We start from the raw sequence: 20,463 nt of genomic DNA, 5'->3' as shown, positions 1-20,463 counted from the left end.
GGCTGAGAGAGCTGGGATGGTTCAGCCTGGAGAAGAGAAAGCTCAGGGGGGATCTTATCAATGTATACAAATACCTGAAGGGAGAAGAGAGAAAGCTCAGGGGGGATCTTACCAATGTATACAAATACCTGAAGGGAGGGTGCAAAGAAGACGGAGCCAGGCTCTTTTGAGTGGTGCCCAGTGACAGGACCAGAGGCAATGGCCACCAACTGAAACACAGGAGGTTCCCTCTGAACATCAGGAAACATTTTTTCACTGTGAGGTTCGACTGAGCACTGGCACAGGTTGCCCAGGGAGGTTGTGGAGTCTCCCTCCTTGGAGATATTCAGGAACCATCTAGACACAGTCCTGGGCAACTGGCTCTAGGTGGCCCTGCTTGAGCAAGGGGGTTGGACCAAATGACCTCCAGCGGTCCCTTCCAACCTCAGCTATTCTGTGAACCAGGTGTCTTACCCAGAGGTGGTATGTCAATGCTTTGCCTGGTTGCTCACTAATCCTAGTTATCTATCACACATCTCTGTCAATAAATAACTAATTTAAAGTTACTTATATCTTGCTTTCATAGTCTCTTTGTACACAGTAAAGGGTGAACAAAGTGACCAAGAAACAGCATTACAGCTAACTGCATTAGCTTTTCCCCATGGGGGCGGTTAGCAGGATCTGGATCTATCTAAACAGGATCTATGCTGCTGACCAAGTACACTGAATAGTTCTTAAAATTCTACTGTTACAAATGCACTGATGAAATAAGAATGTCTTTGTTCATAACAAGTCCCTACAAACTAGGCATTTTATCTGTGTGTGCAAAAACTGGAATACCATCTCCCTTACCAGTCCATGGAAGACATTTAAGAATTAATCATCTAAAGACTACTTCTCCAACAAAATTCTCCTTGCAATCAATTTTATTCAATGTTGCAGTTATACTTATTTTTCAAACTGTTTTGAGTTGATGGGGAAGCATTACATCAGCTTATTTCGGTCTATCTTGCAGTATTTCTTCCTTGGGTCCATCTATAAACATCTATGAACATAGTCCATCTATAAACAAGACTAATAAAATTCCACCCAAAAAAAAAAAGATTTTCTTGTATAATCAGTCACTTTCATATCATTCTTGGCACTTATGATAATTACAGAAGTGAAACAGTATTTAATTCAATACTAAGGGATAATCTCATGAAAACATTTGTTTAAACATTTTTCTATGCCTTTTTGTGTATACTTTGTTCTAAATCAGCCATTCATTACAAATCCATGTTCAGAGAGATGAGGTTTTAGTCTCTTGTTTCTAATTATAAGCTGCATCTGACATTTTAAACTGCAGTTACAATGCATATGACAAACATTTATGTTGAAGCTTCATCTCCTAGCCCTTCAACAGAGACACACGCAAGGTATCTGAGCTTGTGAAGAAAAAGCAACTTTCAAATATAGTTCACCAGCTTCCCCAGTTCTGACTAGTCTATAGTCCTATGACAAATTCTTTCTTCTGGAAGATAAGATTGTGACGGATATGAAGAGGAAGGGCTGATGCTGTCTTTTTTCCTATAAGCTGCAAGTGAGCTTTCATGATATCAAATCAAAACTGACATAAATATTTATTTAGAATCTGTCAAAGTTAGCATGGCTGCTGATGTCACAATGAGAAGCAAAATTAAAGTTACTCAAGCAGCATTTAATCTAGATGAAAAGACAAAAGGGCTTTTCCTAAATTCAGAGAAAATTACACGTGCCTTAAAAGCTTCTGCTTGCTTTTTCTATGCTTGTCTATGGCCATCTCCCACATGTACTGTCAGCCCCAACATATGGGAGCTGGCATTGTATTTTATACATCTGCAAAATAACCAAAACCCAAGCTGTAGCACAGCAAACCTTCTTCCACTTCCTCCACACAAGTGAAGCTAAGACTCAGCCCAGACCATTAACACAAGCTTAAGACTGAAAGCCTTTCTGCAAGTTCAAAAAGAATATACCCAGGCAGTTTATAAGCTGCCTTGCAATCCCTCACAGGGAACTGGACCCTACTTAAACCACTCTGACAGACAGGCTAGTCCAATTTCCTATTTTCCCTTCCCTTACTCTTCTCCTATTCTTCATCTATACACTAATTCCATACAAATAATTTCATAGATTTTTTTTTTCCCCCCCTCATTTCTTTGATCACTATGCAAAGCTAAGCCTATCTGGCCAAATGTCTGGCAAAATCTCCAAGTAATTTTCAGTCTTTCTCAGTGAACCATAATGATCCTATAAAACTTTCACCATAAATAAATAGCCAAGTAAAAGCATCTGCTTATATCTGTTACCAACACATGATGTACCAAAGCAACATTTGCACTGGGAGTATACAAATGATGTGCAACTCCATCAACTCACAAATGCAATGGTAACAGCAGCAGTGATTAGCATAAAGCCAAATATGAAACAGCTGTCTACATTACTTAGCACACTGTTAGCAGTGGATTATTAATTTGACCACATTTCCAAGGATTTTACTGGCACTGACATCAAAGTGCCAGTCACTTACAGCCTTCATGTAACTGTACAGATATTCTCTTACTGCAGATATTTTACAAGATATTTTTTAATTCAACAATCCAATTCTGCATGTATCAGAATATCCAGGTGCTTATTGACAGAATCCTTCTAGATAGCAACTAACGTATTAACAATCCTAGTCTTTCACATTATGCTGAGCCACAATGACAAGCATTGACAATGCAAGACAATGATCTTGCCTGAAGGCGCTGGACAACATAATGCAAGAGGAGAAACTCCCTGAAGTAAACAGACAATCAAAAAAGAGTTAGAAATTAATTCCAAATACCACCCATGTACAAGCTGCACCCCTAGCCAACTGATTGGCTCTTACCACCTGTGAGAAGGGTGTCTTGCCCTCTCCAGATGTACAGTGAATGTCTGTCTTGCTGCCTCACGACTGACAATCCACATAACATTTAGTGATCAATTCACAGTAAATAATTTACTGGAGGAAATGACAGCAGGCAGTAGATTAGGAAAGCATGGATTAAGTGCACAGGTGTCATGCCAGAGCAGTTCCATAGTTTACAATCCTTTCCACCAAGAAAACTTTTCTTGCCTAGGTCACATCTGCTTTCCATTTGTCCGCTGTTCAACTAAAGGGAATCTTATTCTGTACTACCCCAATTCTCCCTAACAGCCACTTACAGACTTTGCTGATCTGTGAATGACACTCGTTAGCAAATCAAATGCTGTAGGTACTCCCCCTGTGTCAATCATGCATCTATTGAAAATAAATGAGGAATCAAAGTCACATGGGTAGCTACAGCCAGGAATCACTGCTCTAGCCACAAACAGTCAGTCTGGCCAAGGATCCTCTTAGCATCCCATCCTGGGGTGCTTCCTGCACTCCATTCAATCAGGCTACCAAAGAAGCTGGCAGCCATTTAATTTCCAACTTTGGAGGGCCTGGGAAGGTAGGAAAGGCTAGTGGTAAGAAGATGTCAGGGAGGGGGTTAGACAAGCTAAGGGATGGACACCAGTCAGGAGAGGAAACTCCTCCTGGCCAGACAAGCTCCTGTACATAACCAGGCCCACAATGAAAGGACTTTGCTGTCTTCTCTAACCTAGAGAGTGAGCTTGTTGGTGGTGAGACACAAACAGCTGCTGAAGCAGCGTTTTCCTCGCCCCACACCCCTCTTCCAGCAGCTCACCCACCAACACAGAGGGCCCACTCCCCACGGGAACCAGACAGGGCACTTGGCCATCCCCTCCCCAGGGCCCTGCAACACCAGACTGCTTTGCATTGGGATGCACTGCAAAGCTTATCTGAACACAACTCCGAAGTGAATCACTTCGATTTTGTTTACACCTCCATGTGGACCACCCACGCCGACTGCACTTTGAGTGGCCGTATTTCGGCCGACTGTACCTCGCTATTGTCAGTGAGCTAAGACCAACGTAACGCAGCCCGTCACTGTGAACACGAGAGCCCCCAGGCAGGTGATGTTGTTTACCCGAGGAACGGATCGGGTAAATTGGGATTAATCTCCGCGCTCCGCAAACCAGTCGGGATCCCCAGGGGGAGAGCGGGCAGCCGGCTGCGCCCTCGCCCGGCGCATCTGCCGCCGCGCTCCGCCGGTCCTCCGGCGCCCCCTGGCGGCTCCGCCCCGCTCCCGGCGGGGAAGGGGGACAGCCCGCCCGCCCGCCCCGCTGATGCCCCACCCCGCGGCTCCGGCGCTGGCGAGGCAGCCGAGGGCCCCGCTCCCTTCCCGCGGCGCGAGGCCAGCAGCGCCTCCGCTGCCCTCCGTAGTATCACTATCAAATCAGTATCACAGGTTGCCACAAAAATGTTAGTATCAGGCAAATCGCATAGTTTCTGCAGGCCGCTGGTGGAACTCCCAAGGCAGTTTACTTCGATGCACCCTTTGCATAGTCATTTTCTTAAGGAAATCAATGGGAATTGGGCCATTTACTGCATCAGTTTTCACCCAGTATTTGAGTATGGGAGAGAAAGGGAGAAGTCCCGCCAAGATTTCCCAGCGATGCCTGAATTAAGCCACTTGCAATGTTACGTTTCCGTTCTTGTCTGATAGCACGTACGATCCTTCTCCCAATTCATTTTTGCAGTTCAGATGGTCGCCAAACACCTGCACTGAAATACACGACAAGTACTGTACTCAGCTGTATCAGACTTTGCAGGTATAGTATTTCTGCACGCTCACAGCTGTGATTCAGCAAAGTGGTCAAGCTTATTCACCAAAACACTTGGGCATGTGTTAGTTTTTAAGCATGCATGTAGCTCCCCTTATCTCTGTGTAGCTTTTTCTAGGGCACAAATGCCACTTTCAAACTTACCTTTCTTTGAGAATCAGGGCTGTTTAAGGACATGCACACCACCTTGAAAAAGAATACGTTCCTAAACCAGAGCTAGAACGCAACTTCACAGCTGTGTAGTGTCTGCAGCATAAAAGGGCAAGCAGAAGCAAATTAACACAACTTCTTTTTGCTAATTTGCAGTAAACACAGAAACTACAATTGGCTGATTAGTGGGAGACAACATGAGGGTTTTCAGCTTCTCAAATCTGAGTTTGCACAGAATAAATGCCTCTCACTGCCAACAGCTAGCATCAGTGGCACATGCAACTGAACCAGCAAAGGACACTTCAGTTCCAAGTGCAGACAAAAGGAGAGCTCCTCAGAGCAACGTGCCTTTCTATGCAGAGGTTTTGCTGTCAGGCACCTTGTAAAAAACTATTTAGCCACTCTTTAAAATTGCATGTTGCAGTTTTTAAGAGCAAAAATGGACTTAAACTTTGAGTCACAAATGCTTAAACCCCAAAGTTACCATTTTCACAGCAACCTCAGCACAGCTCTTTGTAGGCATGTATTCTTCGTCCTCAAGTCAGGACTTCCTGTCACCTTTCCGATGAAGTACACTACAGCGGATGTTATTAAATTTTAGTTTGGATATTTATGTGAAGTGTTGCTGACTAATGGTTGCATCGGGAACCATAATGCTGTCCACTGGCTATCTCGCGTTCAAATTCCCCACTCTAACAATCCATTAACAGAGTGTTGTTTTTGCATGGAGTCTACTAGATGATTTTAAAGCATTAAAATAACAAACCTAGGAAAAGGGAAGCTATGACAGCATAACAAAATACCAATGCCTAACAAATACCATGTGCATGCAAAGACATAGAAAGCCATATAATAGAAAAACACTTTTTAAACTTCAAACATTGTCAGCCAACCACTGGATGCAATACCTAGAAATATCTTTATTTTATAGCATAATTCAAACAATCTATAGCAAACAAGGCAGACAATCCAGGTAGGATTGCCAGACTAGACCTTTTTCCATCTGGCTTCAACTTCTTGCTCTTTCAGACTTCCCGAGTGACTCGGCAAGGCACTTAGTCTCTCCACATCCATGGTACTTTCCTATCCCACCCCTATGAAGACAAATCGGCAATTGTGAGGTATCAGTGATAGCTGCCATATAAACGTCTCCCATAAAATAGCACTGAACACATAACACCACAATACGTACTCCATTAGCTTTTCTGCACATGGAGAGCTCCAAGCTTTGGCATGCTACTAAGATAGTTTTTCTGTCCAAGGTACAAACATCCAATCTTATGAGTACAATTAGTTCACCATAATTCACCTCACTTCAGTATTTTAAACTGGGGTACGTTTAAGCACCCTATTTTAGAAAAATGTCTCCCCAAAGATTAGGAGATGGACAGACAGGCATGATGTCCCTGGCCACGGCAGGGGGGTTGAACTAGATGACCTTTAGAGATCCCTTCCAACCCAAACTACTCTGTGATTGCCCAGCTACATGCTGGCTACTGAGCTACACAAACTGATAATGCTCTTCACGTGCACATTAAGAATCTCTTTTTGAATGTTATTAACAGCTTTCCTGAATACTTTTAACTTCAGTGATACACAATTTGTTTTCTATTGTCCTAGCCCAGGAAAGCTGTTCAGCACACGCCTGAGTTTTTTCCATAGACTTACCCTTAAGTATATTACGCATCCAAGCCTCCAATGTGGCCATGAGGTTAGCAATACCAATACATCTATCTACAGACACTGAACTTACATGCATGTATTCGTACTGGATCATGGTCTCAGTTTGGGAACACCAGTACTGAAGTACCAAAGCTAACAGTTACACTGGTACACCCTACTTCAGAAACACTACCTGTTCTTTTATAACCAAATCCAATTGCCCCAAACATAGCAAATACACCTGCCCCACTAAGGATTATTTTAAGGCTATTTGAAACTTTCCAGTAATGTGCATTTGAACTCCACAGACCACAATACAGTGCCTTTTTCTCACTGGAAGAGCAAGATCGATCAGACTTTTGCCACTTGAAATTCCAAGGACCCAAGAATGAACTTCAGAAATGCCATCCCAAAGGAGTTTTCTCATCTGAAAGTAGTTACAGCACAAAGAAAAAGCGTTGGGTTTTGTTTGTTCCACCCTCCCCAAGTCTGGTCCTACACCGCTGCTATTTGAAGTGCAAGAAAGTTTCCATTTTATTTTACTTACTTTCACACCTTAAAAAAAGCAATTTGACAGCAATGTTTGCAGTTGCAGCAACAAGAAAAGTTCCACAAACAACTGACTAGAATCTGTAATCTGCTTACCGTCAGGTATTTTAGGAACACAGAAAAAATGGAACAGCAATAACTGAATAGTCAGCTCACATGTGTGGAAATTGCAACCTGCAAGCTTTTCTGGGAGCAATGCTCTGTTTTCTGTAACATTTCTGCCTAATCACACCAGAAAGCATGCTCTTTAGTGGAGCAACTATGATTACATGCATGCCTGTACATCTTCTATTACAGCTGGGTCCCTGGTTCTTGACTAGGGCTTCTAAGGCTCAACTGCAACACAAGCAATAAGGAATAAAACGCATTCAGGATGAAAACAGTTGACTTTACCTGGCGCTGCCATCAAAACACATGGAGCATTTCTAAATTTCAATCACTATCTCCAACGGGTGCCACCCGTATCTCTGTTTAAGGCTGGTAAAACAGTCCTCCTGCTCCCTTGGACATGTCAAGTGGAGATGGCTGACTCCTTAAAGTGGAGCACCAAAACTAATTTGACTTGAAAGTACTTCAGCTGGACCAGTGAAAACAAGACCCAGATGCAAAGTTATCTAACTGAGTCCATACTGCACATCTACAGCCAGTTGTGTAACAAACCTCAGGACAATTTTACAGGTCTTAATCAGGCAAAACTCCCTGCTGATTTCCACGAAGGAGCTCTAATCAATCAAAAGCTGCAAGAACTGGATCCCGTTTTCTCCCTTGTAATGAAAAGGTTTATTTTGAGCTACGAGAACATCAGATTATACGAACTCGGCAAGCCCGTAACTCTTGCTTTAATGGCATACAGAATTTGTCCTGCGTTTAATCTACCAACCATAGAAACTAATCTCATCAGCACTCTGTCTTTGGTAGCATACAGAAAAAAAAAAAAAACAACCCCTAAACTGACATAAAATAATTTCACAAATAACGGACCTGTTCTGCGGCTGCGACCTTTGTACGACAGCTAAAAGAAAAGACGGCACGGGCGGTGGGAGATTCACGGCTCTTTAAGCAAACTACATCACCTTCGGGTAAACGGGGAAGACCAGCGTCCCCGCTCGGGTTCCTCCCTGAAGTTGCGCCGCTCCCCGCGGCAGCCGGGGAGCTGCCGACCACGGGCGCTGCCGGGGAGAGAAGCCACCCGCGATGCCTCCACAAGCGAGCGGAGGGAGCGGAGGGCTCCCTCCCCGCGGCGGTGCCCACGACCACGCCGAAACCGCGGCGGGAAGACCCGGGCGGAGCGGCGGCGCCGAGGGAGGGAGGAGGGCGGGCTGCGAAGCGCCCGCTCCACGTGCGCCCCGCTCCGCGCCCGTCACCAACGGCCGCAGCGCACGGCTGAAGCCTCGCGCCGTAACCGACACCAACGGCCGGGGCGGCAAAGCCCCGCGCGCCCGCCCCGCTGCCACCCGCTCCCCAACTTCCCCTCAGGGGCGCCGCCCGCCCCTACCTGCCTGCCGGCGGCGGGGAGCCCCCTTCGCCCGCGCCGGGTCCCTCTCAGCGGCTGGCGGGAGGGCAGGAGCGCTGTCCCTCCGGCAGGGCGAGCCCCATGTGAAGAAGAGCGAGGGAGCCCGGCGGCTCCACCGCCGCCACCGAGGGGAGGGGACGGAGGGAGGAGACGGGCGGGCGCGCCTTGACGCGCCGGGCGCTCCCCCCGCTCGGAGCCGCCCCGGCCCCGGCGGTGCCGGAGCCGCCGAGCCCGCGACAGCGCCCCCTGGAGGCTGCGGCGGGGACGGAGCCTCCCTCGCCCGCCGAGCGCGGGCGTGCGAGCGTGTGCGCACCCAGCCCCGCTCCTGGTCGCCTGTGTTCGCCCACGTCCCGCGGCCGCAGCAGGGGCGACAGGGGCTGGCCACGCCGTGGGGCTAGGTGGTGCCGGAGATGCCCCGGGTCTCTCTCGTGCACATCTCCGCCCTCCCAGCCGGGAGCACCGAATTCGTCTCTGGGGCTGTTTCGGCTAACCTGATCACCAGGGGAGGAATTCCGCTTTGCTTGCGCTGCTGAGAAGCCGCGAGCACAGGGTTAACTAAGTCCAACCAGTATGTCCAGTGAGCCTACCGGTTCAAGTTAAGCATTTGGTTAAATTCGGGCTGTAACATCCACATGCTGGCAAGTGGTGCAAAGGCATCAGGGCCCACAGGCTGGGGAAGCACCAAGAGCGAGCAGGCTTGGTTGGTTGCCGAGGGGCCACTGGTCCTCCTGGCATCAGGGCTCTCACTGATTCTGCAATGCCTTTACAGATGTCCTAACAGGGAGAAGGGATAGGATGGCCCCAACTAAGCAGAAAAGAGTTCTCACAGTTAAAACACAGCACAAGGGCTTGGGATATCAGGATTCACTGTTTGACTTTGCCCACCCATGGCAGCCACTCAGTTCTTGATCTACCGAGCAGCTGTGGCAATGCCAAGTGTGTTCTTGTGAAAAGTCTGTCTGGCTTCCCAGAAATCCTCAGATTACACAGAGAATTGGGTTTGCACTTGTCAGTTAAACATGCACCTAAATGTTTGTGGGATACAGCGCCTTTGTGCCATAGCTCCCCATCTGTATAATCTAATTTCCCCTCCCTACCTCACAAGAATATGATGAAGATAAATTCATAAACCTCTCTGAGGCACATCGATTTGACAATGATAGAGCTCCTGGAGCATATGCACAGAACGATAGATGCTGCAGTTGCATCCCATCCTCCCCCAAATAGGCATAAAGATATATACACAAAACATTTTGAAAGGAAGATATCTCCAGTGATGCAAATTTTCCAGGAAAGGAAAGGTGCGCAAAACAGAAACAAATCAGTCTTATGCTGTGAATTTGATGTCAGGTGTTTGCTGAGCTGGCAAATCCTGGACTACTGCTCCTGAGCACTGTGAGATGTGAAACAGAGAGCAGACAAACACATTTGCTAGCCCAAACCAGGAACACTCATCACAAGTCTTCCAAATTAAAAATAATAACAACAACTACTTGGGGTGTAGCTGAAATCTTCTGCCAGAAAATCCTGACTCTCCTATTAGAGACTTTAAGATTATACTGCTGCACATGTTAGAAATATACACTGTAAACCTCATTTTTTTCACAGTGCAAATAAAATGCAAATAAAAAGCAGCATTTCACTGAGCATATTATGCAAAAATATCGCTGATCAGTAATTTGTTCACAGCATTAAAATCAAAGATCAGTCATTCTATTTATGCATCTACAGAAATAAACTTAATTTACTTTTCTAGTACAGTGAGATTTACACAAAACTCATCTAAATATAATTTACTGTCATAAACAGTATGATTTCCCTTGTCTTTTCTGCTTACCTCTTCTCTGTTACTATTTTTGTAAAAGTAAAGCTGTGATTTTTTTTCCTTATGCAGCCAGTGCATAAGAGCCTAACCACAGAACTAATCAAGTTCTTCAGAAAGCCAAGGTTTCCCTTAGTTTTACTCGGATCTCACAAATCTTTTAGCTTAATAACAGCAGAACCTTATCGCACTGAAATATATTTGTGAAGCCTCCAGGGGAAACCCGTACATTAGTACAAAGGCAGGTTGTGCTATCCCAGAATAACTGTCGGGCAAGGCTGCTCGGTTCCTAGACTCTGCGTAGTGTGTCATGGCTGGGAGCCGTGACAGCACGCTAGATCTGCTTCCTGCTAGCAGGACACAGCCTCTCTGCACACCAGGATGTCGGATGTTTAGCTCGGCGCTCTAGAAAACAGCGAGAAACACAGGAGACCTCACACGTCTGTGGCTTTGGCAAGATTTTCACAAAACGTATTTGTGATCTAGCTGTAGACTGGAGCCTACCACTTGGGTAACCTACAGTAGGCGACTGTGAGAGGAAGGAGCAGGATCCAACTTCCATCTGCGCTTAGCTGAGTCCGGATGAACACTAAGTGTGAGGTTTCTGTTCTCTATCTTATGCTCCAGCTCTCAGATCATACTTCCCATTCTGAGACATGGATACAAGGGCCTTGAATGTCACCCTGTAGTTATGTGCCCACGCAGCTACATGCCTTGACGTTTCCTCTGCTTGCTGATATTACCTGCTAGTCTCCTGCTAGTATTGCTAAAGCACCCTTAATAGGACAGAGAGCTGCTGTAAATTAGGACAGAACTGCTGAAAGTACCTGTGTCCTCCTGTGGGTGGCATCAGAATATCTTCAGTGGACCAAGGCTTACTTAGGAAAGAGAGAGGAGAGGGATTATATTCCTGCTTACCAACAGCCAGTATCATTACAGTGCAAGTGCTGCTTTTGCTAAGAAGCTCACATAAACCAGTAGATCTTTAAATTAAATGAATGGTATAAAGTAGTAAGAATTGCACTGGTGAGGCCGCACCTCGAATACTGTGTTCAGTTTTGGGCCCCTCACTACAAGAAGGATGTTGAGGTGCTGGAGCGTGTCCAGAGAAGGGCAACGAGGCTGGTGAGGGGTCTGGAGAACAAGTCTTATGAGGAGCGTCTGAGGGAACTGGGGTTGTTCAGCCTGGAGAAAAGGAGGCTGAGGGGAGACCTCATCGCTTTCTACAACTACCTGAAAGGAGGTTGTAGCGAGGTGGGTGTTGGTCTTTTCTCCGAAGTAACAAGCGATAGGACGAGAGGAAATGGCCTCAAGTTGCGGCAGGGGAGGTTTAGATTGGATGTAAGGAAAAATTTCTTTACTGAAAGAGTGGTGAAACATTGGAAGAGGCTGCCCAGGGAAGTGGTGGAGTCCCCATCCCTGGAGGTATTTAAAAGACGTGTAGATGAGGCGCTTAGGGACATGGTTTAGTGGGCATGGTGGTTTTGGGTTGACGGTTGGACTCGATGATCTTAGAGGTCTTTTCCAACCTCAATGATTTTATGATTCTATGATTCTAATTAGCATCGCTCCGTCAGCCCCCTTAATTCTGACAAAGAATGATCTACCACGCCTTGCGCCTGTGCCCTGTACACGTTGCAGTTATCACAAGAGGAGGATGCAAATGCATGATTAAACCTCCCAGCTTCTACAACTTCAGCAAAACCAGAACTTTATCATCACCAGGAATAGTTTCATATCTTTTCATGCAGGCCTCGATGAGACAGTTACAAATTGATGAATACAGGTGAATCACCACAGTTGTCCAACAGGACGCAGAAGTGTAAGTGCAAGCCAGGATATCAGAGGCTACAGATTTAAGGTCTCCACTTGTAACCAGAGCAGATTTGTTCTGTGGTTTTAAATTGTCATGTTACAGCTGTCATACTTGTTTCTGGTAGCTGTATAGATCAGCAAAGCCCTTATTACACTGAGACAAACCAGTGCACACCCCCAAGCCAAAATGCACTCTCAAACACTCAAGTGCTAATGTCCAAAGCTACATGAGTGTAACTGCTGAGCAAATGACTGCCTCACCTGCAGAGTATTACACAGCCAATATTTCTTAAGGCTATGAAAGATGAGAATACAAAGCTCATTCTTGTGCTAATTTTAGAATACTTTCTTCAGAATTTGAGAGAGTGCCTTGTAACTGTTCAGTTGCCCATATGACTAAATTGTGCAGCCTGAGACCATAACCACAATAAAGCTTAATCGACTTACGCCCAGCAGCCACCACCGGTTGTAAATGGGGGAAAACAGGAACTTCAAAAACACATCAGGAAAAGTGCTGTGGTTTTTTTTTTCTTCCTTCCCTTGCTTTAAAAGCATTTTAACTGATATAAGTTGGTGTTTGTTGGCTTTGCAAGCATTGGTCTGCTCACCCAACATTTACACCTGACTTTTCTACCAGGCTTGTACCAGATTTTGCTTAGGAACTTCATTGACATTGTTGCTTGCAACAGGCCTGAATTAATTGCATTAGAGACCAAATACTTGATCTCCACAATGACTAGTGAGGTGGGACCCCTTTGTTTTAAAGCTTAGGTACATGAAAGAAGGCTGAGGTTCAAATCATCTACCTTCTGAAAACTGGGTTCTTTCAGAGTGTTTCCAGGAACAGAAGTCACATGTGCTGCCCTAAAACTCATCTCTGATCTATGCTGATATAGGATCAACTCCAGTTTTCCTTTTCCTTCCATGAATTTATTCTTAATGAAGTTGTTATTGCAAAAAAGCAAGACTTGCTCTCCTGAGATTTAGAGTTATGAATCTGTGTGTACAATAGTCATCGTGAGTAGGTGGCACAGAGACTGGGTGTTTTTTTCTTGTCAGCAGTGGTGCTATTCTTAGTTTTGTATGTGGTCCTTATGTGTGTCATAGACAGGCACAATAGATACACATTGGCAGCTTTGATAGTATTCAGAGAGGAGCTGATCTCCCAGTCCAGGAAATTATCCTAAAACTCTCTTCATTTTGGCAGCAGAATTTTAACCAGCAGTTCTCAAGAGCCTCTGCCAGCACATCATTGCCTTTAGAGGACTCAGAGCTACTAAACATATTAGACAAAATTAAAATGACACAGGAATTATAAAAAAGAGAAAAAAACAACAACAACTGGGGCTACAGCTATAGCTTTGGATCCCAATGGTTATACAAATCAACTAGGTGATCTTGTGATGTGTGGTAGTATCTGAACCCTTACACTGGATTCTCTTGGCTTCAATTGTTAATCACTCTGGGGTCCCAGAGTGGGGCACAGCTTTGTGGCACAAAATAGCCATAAAGCTGACGCCATTGCTGTCAGTAGGATGGGGTACTGAGTAATGTGACAGAGGAGAAGGTACACATTAGACTGAAGGCAGGCACTGTGCTTTCTAGCAAAGCTCCTTTGGCTCTGCTAAGCAATTAGATCTCTTGCTGCCTGCCACTGCTGTGTTACAGTCACTCATTCCTTGGCATGACTGTAAGGAGCCTGAGTAGCACCCAGCAGCTCCCAGGAGACAAGAGTTATCCCAAGCAAGACAATCACAAGCAATAACTGACACAGAAACTGATGCCACTGACTTGGCAAGATTGTATTATCTTCAGTGCCACCTGCTGAGCTATCTGATATCTCTGGGAAGTGACACAAAGTGGAAGAATGGGAAAAAGACAAAGATATCCTTGTTTCTCTAAGAAAGATTCCTGTCTTGAAGAAAATTATTAAAAAAGGAAGATAATCAAAGAAAATGATAAGGGTTAAAGATTCTGATACAAAAAATGGCTTCAGCTTTGCCTGCCCAGCTTGCTAAGCGGTCCCCAAGCCATTTTGCCATGGGTGGTACTGTTACCCTTCTCCAGTGTATGTATCCCTATTGTGCAATCTCACAAAGCCAGCCCTGCTTAATGACATCAAGTCAATCAACAGAGAAGACAATAAAAATAATCCCACCTCTGAATAAAAACAATTTTACTGCCCAAAACTCAACAAAGGAGAATCAAATCCTCCCTCATCCTCCCAAAAAAAGTCACGGGGGATTTCTTGTGGCTACAGTGACAGGCACCACCAGTGATGCCAGAGAACATCTCCCGTCTTGTAGCAATGCAATTCAGCTGCAGCTGTAAGTAAGTGGACTGCAATGTGGATCTTACGGCAATTGTGCTTCCACCTGTGGAGTTTAGGGCTTTAGTTCTACTGATTTCAGTACCTGTCTGTGTGGTTCTGGCCTGAAGGCTTTACTTGCTGGTTTGTTTATGAAGAACCATGGTAGCTCAGCAGAGATCAGAGTAAGCAGCCAAACAAGCACTTCGCACAACTTGCAGAACTTGTGGCCATGTTCAGATTTAGAACTGCTTAAAAAAAAGGAGCCTGTAGCTCCTCTATAGGATCTGTAACTATATTCAAAACACATTCAGCTACAGCTACTTTCATTTCATGATAATTAGGTATCACAGAGATGCATTTCACAATGGGGCAATGTTAAGTGTCCTACTGCAAGTCCCACTGGTACCATACTCCACATATTTCATGAGTCTTCACATTATCAGACAATTAGTTAGGAGAGGCTGTGTCTCTGTGTCACTAAAGTGTCACTATTTTGGCTCCATTTAACCCTATATGGATTTTCAAGCCCAGTACAAGTAGCCAGTATGGCCTTTCACTGGCTAACGGACTGGTGATACAAGACCTACCCAACACATAGAATGCTGTCATGGCATCTGGCAGCATTGCAAATAGGCATTGGTCAGGGCATCATAACCATACTGCTTTCCATATGGTGACAAGGGATGGAGGATGAAAGATCACAGTACATGGAAGGAAGCTGTTTGCAAATTTTTTGTCATGTCTGAATTTAATGTGGGTGAATTTAAAAGACAGTTAAAATGTAAATCAGCTATTTGAAGATCGTGGAAAGTGAAAACAAGACAGATCACAGCATCTAGACAGAGAGGTACTGTTTTAAAGTGGTATTGCGTTATTGAAGAAAATTTTCCTTCTTGGAAAGAATTCCTCCCTGGAACTGGGAGGAATTACAGTAGACCTCATCTAATATACTTTGGTGATGATTTGGCAAAGATATGCTAATATAACAAAACTTTGAATCAAGAGTCTTACAGTCAGGTCTCATGTTTCCCTTACCAGCCTCTTCTGTGTTTTGGCAGCCCATAATATTTTTTTCTGTGCCCCCTCCACCCCCACCAGAGCAAAGCAGAGAATGAGAAAAGGTCACAGCCTAAAACAAGCTGAGAATAATTGGTCCATCATAGCCTTTTTTCTGAATGAAACATGACATTTTACTTAGAAATAAAGATCCGATTTAACTGCGTTCTGTTCATCCATGAGTTAAGAAAGTGTAAAGATTACGCTCCATGCAACACTTTGGCCACGCTGTCACCGAAATGTGCTTGGTCATTTGCCATTCTGGCTGCTTCTCAACAGATTTTTAGCTACTGCATAGCATGTGCATTTCTATCACTCTGTCAAATAGCAATTGATTATGCCAGCCTCATGCTATTTTCCTTGGAACAGAAAACTCTAAAGCTTGTTTAACAGTAAGTGTCTGTCGTTTTCTCTCAACAATTGGCTGAGAGAGAGAAAAAGCATCTTTTGTTAGAAATAATGGTTTGCTTAAAAACACCCAGCTCCTTTTGTGTTTAAGTTTCACATGCAGCAGGAGACTATCTCAGTGTTTCAGTAATAAAAAGTCTCTACCGTCAGGGTCAGAGGTGTTTCTTTACAAGGTACCATGGTTCCTGGCAACACTTACAGCCCTGATACCATAGAAGATATTTAATATCCCATATTCTCTGTATCCTACAGATGGTGATTTTTATTGTTTTTATGAGAATATGAATAAGGAGGTACTGTACCAAATGGGAATTTACCAATAAAAGTACATTCAGAGCCCTTAAATATCTTATCTTCACCATTTAAAGACACCGTTAAGCCTGTTCTCTATAATAAGGTAGTACTCTATGAAGGTAAAATCAGTTTTTCACCGTCACAACAGAAAACTCCTCTTACACATATCCTTTAGGCAAGAAACAGAGGAAAAATATAAGTTCAGTATCTTCTGATGCAAAGCTAAGACTCCTAATTGCTCTGCATAGTGTTTAACAGAGAAAGGGGACATCTTAATGTAGCTGATGAATTCAAATTTTATTGATAAGGTTCTTTAGTATTTCACTGCAGAAAAATGTTAACTTGTCTGACCTGTTTCTACATTGTCTTATTATTTTTTATTTTAAATGTCAGAAGCAGCTCTCCTAGGCCAAAATTACCTCTAGTGCAACTCTCTTGTAGTCATGCTATTAAGTAATGCTTTCTTTTTAGCAATAATGATTATGGAAACCATTGCTTCCATCTGCTTACCCTTTGCTGTGGAAAGCCCGTTGTGACGTCCAGGGCAAGCAAAGAGAGGCCGTGAAGCTGGTACTCTGAACAGGAGAAGGGTTGGCTTCACTACTGGAGGAGAAGGAAGAACATCCTGGTGTATTTTCTCTCTTTCATGGGCAAAGCTAGAAAGCCTTTGAGATTCCCCACAAAGCAGCTGGGGATAAGTGTGGAGAACAACATAATTTATCAGCAACCCTCGCAAAGCAATTAAAGAATCAGAACTAAATTCACCGATGTCTGGCTGCGAGCATCCACAGACTAGTCACAATGACATCTGTCTTCCTGCTTCTTTCAATAGTTGACCCAGAAGCAGCCACGGCCTGGTTTTCATTTCTGTGGTGCGCAATGGTATCAGTACGTTCCCCTGCAATGTTATTATTACACATGGCTGCTTCTGCTCTTCACCCCTCACTCTTTAAAGAGACTGCTGGTGACCTGGAACAGGTAAGAGAAGGCAGATTTCAAGTGAATGAGTAGCCAAATGGACAGCTTCAGGAGCTCATAGATAAATGCATTAACAGGAATTAAAAGAGAAATTCAAGACTGATGAAAAATGGATTTTCTCTCCTCTCTTAAAACACCGGATTTAGTTCTGCTAAACTTGAAGTTCAATTTTTATTGTTGCAGAAGCTGGCCTGGACACCAGCTCCACTTCTGCAAAGCATAAATTGGTGAGATTAACTGCTGAATACTAGTATTACAAGTAGCAGCCAGTGATCCCAGCTGAAACTGAAGCCCCCTGTGTTGGGGCTTTATAGGAACAAAATAACCAGTCCCTGTCCCAAAGCAGATTAGTAGAGAAGGTGGACATGCGAGGGCAAACAGTGGCAGAGATTAAATAAGTGATTTGTTGAAAGGATTTGTTAACAAACCAGTGTCAGAGGCAACAGAAGATCCATAGCTTCCAATCACACATTCCCAGTTCAGCACCTGGTGTGCTAAACTGAACAACCTAATGCTAAACATGAACCACCAAATGGTCACAACTCACCTACAGGTTTTGAGCATAGGGAAGTAATTACTATTAAGCAGCTGCTTCTTATTCAAGAAAAGGATAAGCTTTACAGCAGGAAGTGTATAGCTATCCCAGTGAATGTTTCAGACAATGTGAGAAATCTAGAATGGGATGAGCCCCAGATTTTCAGAAGGGAGGCAAAGAATTACCCCCAAATGCATGGGTACACAATGTATTTTTCACATTTGGGTAGGGAGAGCTATAGCAAGGACAGGGTGAGGAGGATGCCAGATGTAAACAGAGATGCCTGAGCCACTCTGCCAGCTGTTGTGGCTAGGGCTAAGAGAAAGACCTGCAGATCTACCACAGTGGCAAGGGTGGAAGAGGCTTTTAGGGGTGATGAAAATACACACTAAAAGCATTTTATGCAAAAGGATGCATGAAATGTGTTCTTTGCAATTATTTTAACTAGTAACGTGAAGCAGGATGCTGACCATTTTCTCTCTTGTTGTTTCTGCTCTCCTAGCAACAGGAGAAGTGTTTAACAGGTGTGAGCGACGGAAATTCAAACAGAAAATAAAAATATGCTGAGTGAAACCACAATAAGGTGACCCTTACAGGGAGATTCTTGCCCTGTCAGATTACAAGGGTGTTCTGCAGAATTTAATGGGGATCAGTCACAACAAATCACATGACAAGACAAGGGCTTGAAAAAACCCCACCCACTATATTTGTAACCGCACTTTTCAGAACCTATGACTATTTAAAAATCTAGTTGTTTAGAAGGAGTGCAGCTTTTCATGCAGCACAGCAAATCCCAACCCCTATCTGACAAGATTAGGAAGAAATTTTGCCTATGCACAGGTTATTCTACATTAATCACCTGCCTACTGAGGCAATGTTGCCATTCACAAAGATAAGATGTCAGAACAAGATGAAGCATTGATCTGATTCAGCATGAAAGTTCTTACATGCTGCTGCTTAAGGTTTTCCCCAAAGTGCTGACTTTTATCCTACCTGACTTTAGTTCATACACAAGTATTAAAAAAAAAAAAAAAAGGAAAGAAAGATTGTCATCCTCCTTTCTTTAGACTGGTGTGTGTGCATGTGTTTTTTCAGCCTGTAACAGGGCTTCCAAAAATGGGGCCTGTGATGTTTCAATGTTTCAGTCGTTTTGCGTCATAAATAAAAGGATTGAGGAATCCTTAGATTTCCTACAGGAAGGCTTTCCTTTGTACTGTGGCTAACACTGCTGAGCTGATATTTTTCTGCGGAGTTGCTGGAGATGGAGGCTGAAGGTAATGAGAAGAACTTCAAGAGCACTATGATTTATACCTAAGTTTTAATGAGAAAGGGTTATCTCCTGGTGTGTCCCTTTTCAACAACTTTTTTTCTTTTTTTTGCAAGTTAACAAAATGTTTCCAAGAGTCTACCCTGATGCACCTGAACTGTTACCTGTGAAGAAGACATTCAACCATCTGCTAAAAGCATTTTTATATACCACCTTGCTTAAACCGAAAATGTTAGCTGAGGTTCTAATTCATGACCAAAGGGAAAGGGTGCATGTGCACATCCATGCCTCAGAGCAGTTCTGATGCTCCATGCAGGAAGCCTATGAAAAAATCAGAAACTCATTGGTTTATCCTTTCTAGGCTCCTTTTTTATCTTCTCTGTATGTGTCCTGCTTCTTTTCATGAATCTTACCTCTGGCACTTCATCTGAGCTTCCATTTTTTTCTCTTCTCTCTCTTTCCTCACCCCCATCTACTGACTCTTCTTTTCCAGCTCTATCTCGCTAACCTTAGGTTTGGGTTTATTATCCTTTCCAAACAATATTCAGGACTATCAACGTTATTGTTAATGACATATTTTATCATTTTATTAACAATCTTTCATTATGCATCTGCTGTACTGCTGAAGTTGATTAGGAAAATAATTACCTTCCTGTGCCTCAGCAGCGAATTGGCTTAACTCCAGAAAAAGGTGTTCCCCAGGAAGGCTTCCCACTAAAATGGAGCTTATGGCATACAGTAGTCTGAACGCTATTTATCCTATTTACTGAGTCCTTCATAGCCACAGTGTTTATTTCCCCTAGCAAATTCATCAGTGATGAATCAGTGGGTTCAGCAGCTCCTGTCAAAAGATTTGCACTTGCTTACTGGAGGGAAGCCTACATGACCTGTTATCCACAGACTACCCTCAAGGGTCATCATTAGCTAAGAAAGAGCCTGTTACTTCTTATATGCCATACCCTAGCCACACGCAAATCAGCTGCTGAAGTCTTTCCAGCTCCTTGGAGGCCGTCCACAGTAACAGCCAGGCCCTGAGGGCACCACCAGCCCTGACTGTCTCTGCCCAGCCTCCCTGGGGCTCTCCTTACCCTGCCCACTGCCCAGCAGCCCCAGGACCATCAGACCCTGCCCCAGCAATGATGCAGCAGGGCATCATTGCATCCCACAGCCCTGCCCTGCCCGGCCATGGGCCCACGTCGCATCCCATCTGTGTGCCCAGGGAGGTACGTGATGCCCAGGGCTGGGACTGCTTTGCTCCTCACTGGGATGGTGGCACGGGCCCTGGCTGGTAAGGTCATGCCCTGCTGCCCTGGGAAGTTCCCTTGGGTACTTGTCCCTTAGGGAGTAGCTGGCCCTTGCAGCACCCTGACAGTAACCACTATTAAATCTGTACATGCCAGACTCA

At 44.4% G+C, this 20,463-nt stretch overlaps 1 protein-coding gene across 5 annotated transcripts in view; it reads right to left on the bottom strand.

Annotated features, from left to right (window-relative positions):
• Positions 1–20,463, bottom strand: part of CPNE4 (copine 4) — a 281,266-nt gene that overhangs the window by 250,881 nt on the left and 9,922 nt on the right. Inside the window, exon 1 of one of the 5 annotated variants that reach the window (XM_076331066.1) lies at positions 8,555–8,613. The exons of 3 other annotated variants lie outside the window; for them this stretch is intronic. The gene's annotated coding sequence lies outside the window, so the exon portion shown is untranslated. Of the gene's footprint in view, positions 1–8,040; positions 8,099–8,554; positions 8,614–20,463 lie in introns of those variants that run through there. One more of the 5 variants, XM_076331067.1, reaches the window with a different exon arrangement.

Source organism: Aptenodytes patagonicus, chromosome 2 (assembly GCF_965638725.1).
Source record: "Aptenodytes patagonicus chromosome 2, bAptPat1.pri.cur, whole genome shotgun sequence".
Classification (NCBI taxonomy): domain Eukaryota; kingdom Metazoa; phylum Chordata; class Aves; order Sphenisciformes; family Spheniscidae; genus Aptenodytes; species Aptenodytes patagonicus.
Note: the sequence above shows the minus strand (reverse complement) of the source record. Positions and strands in the feature narration are given on the sequence as shown.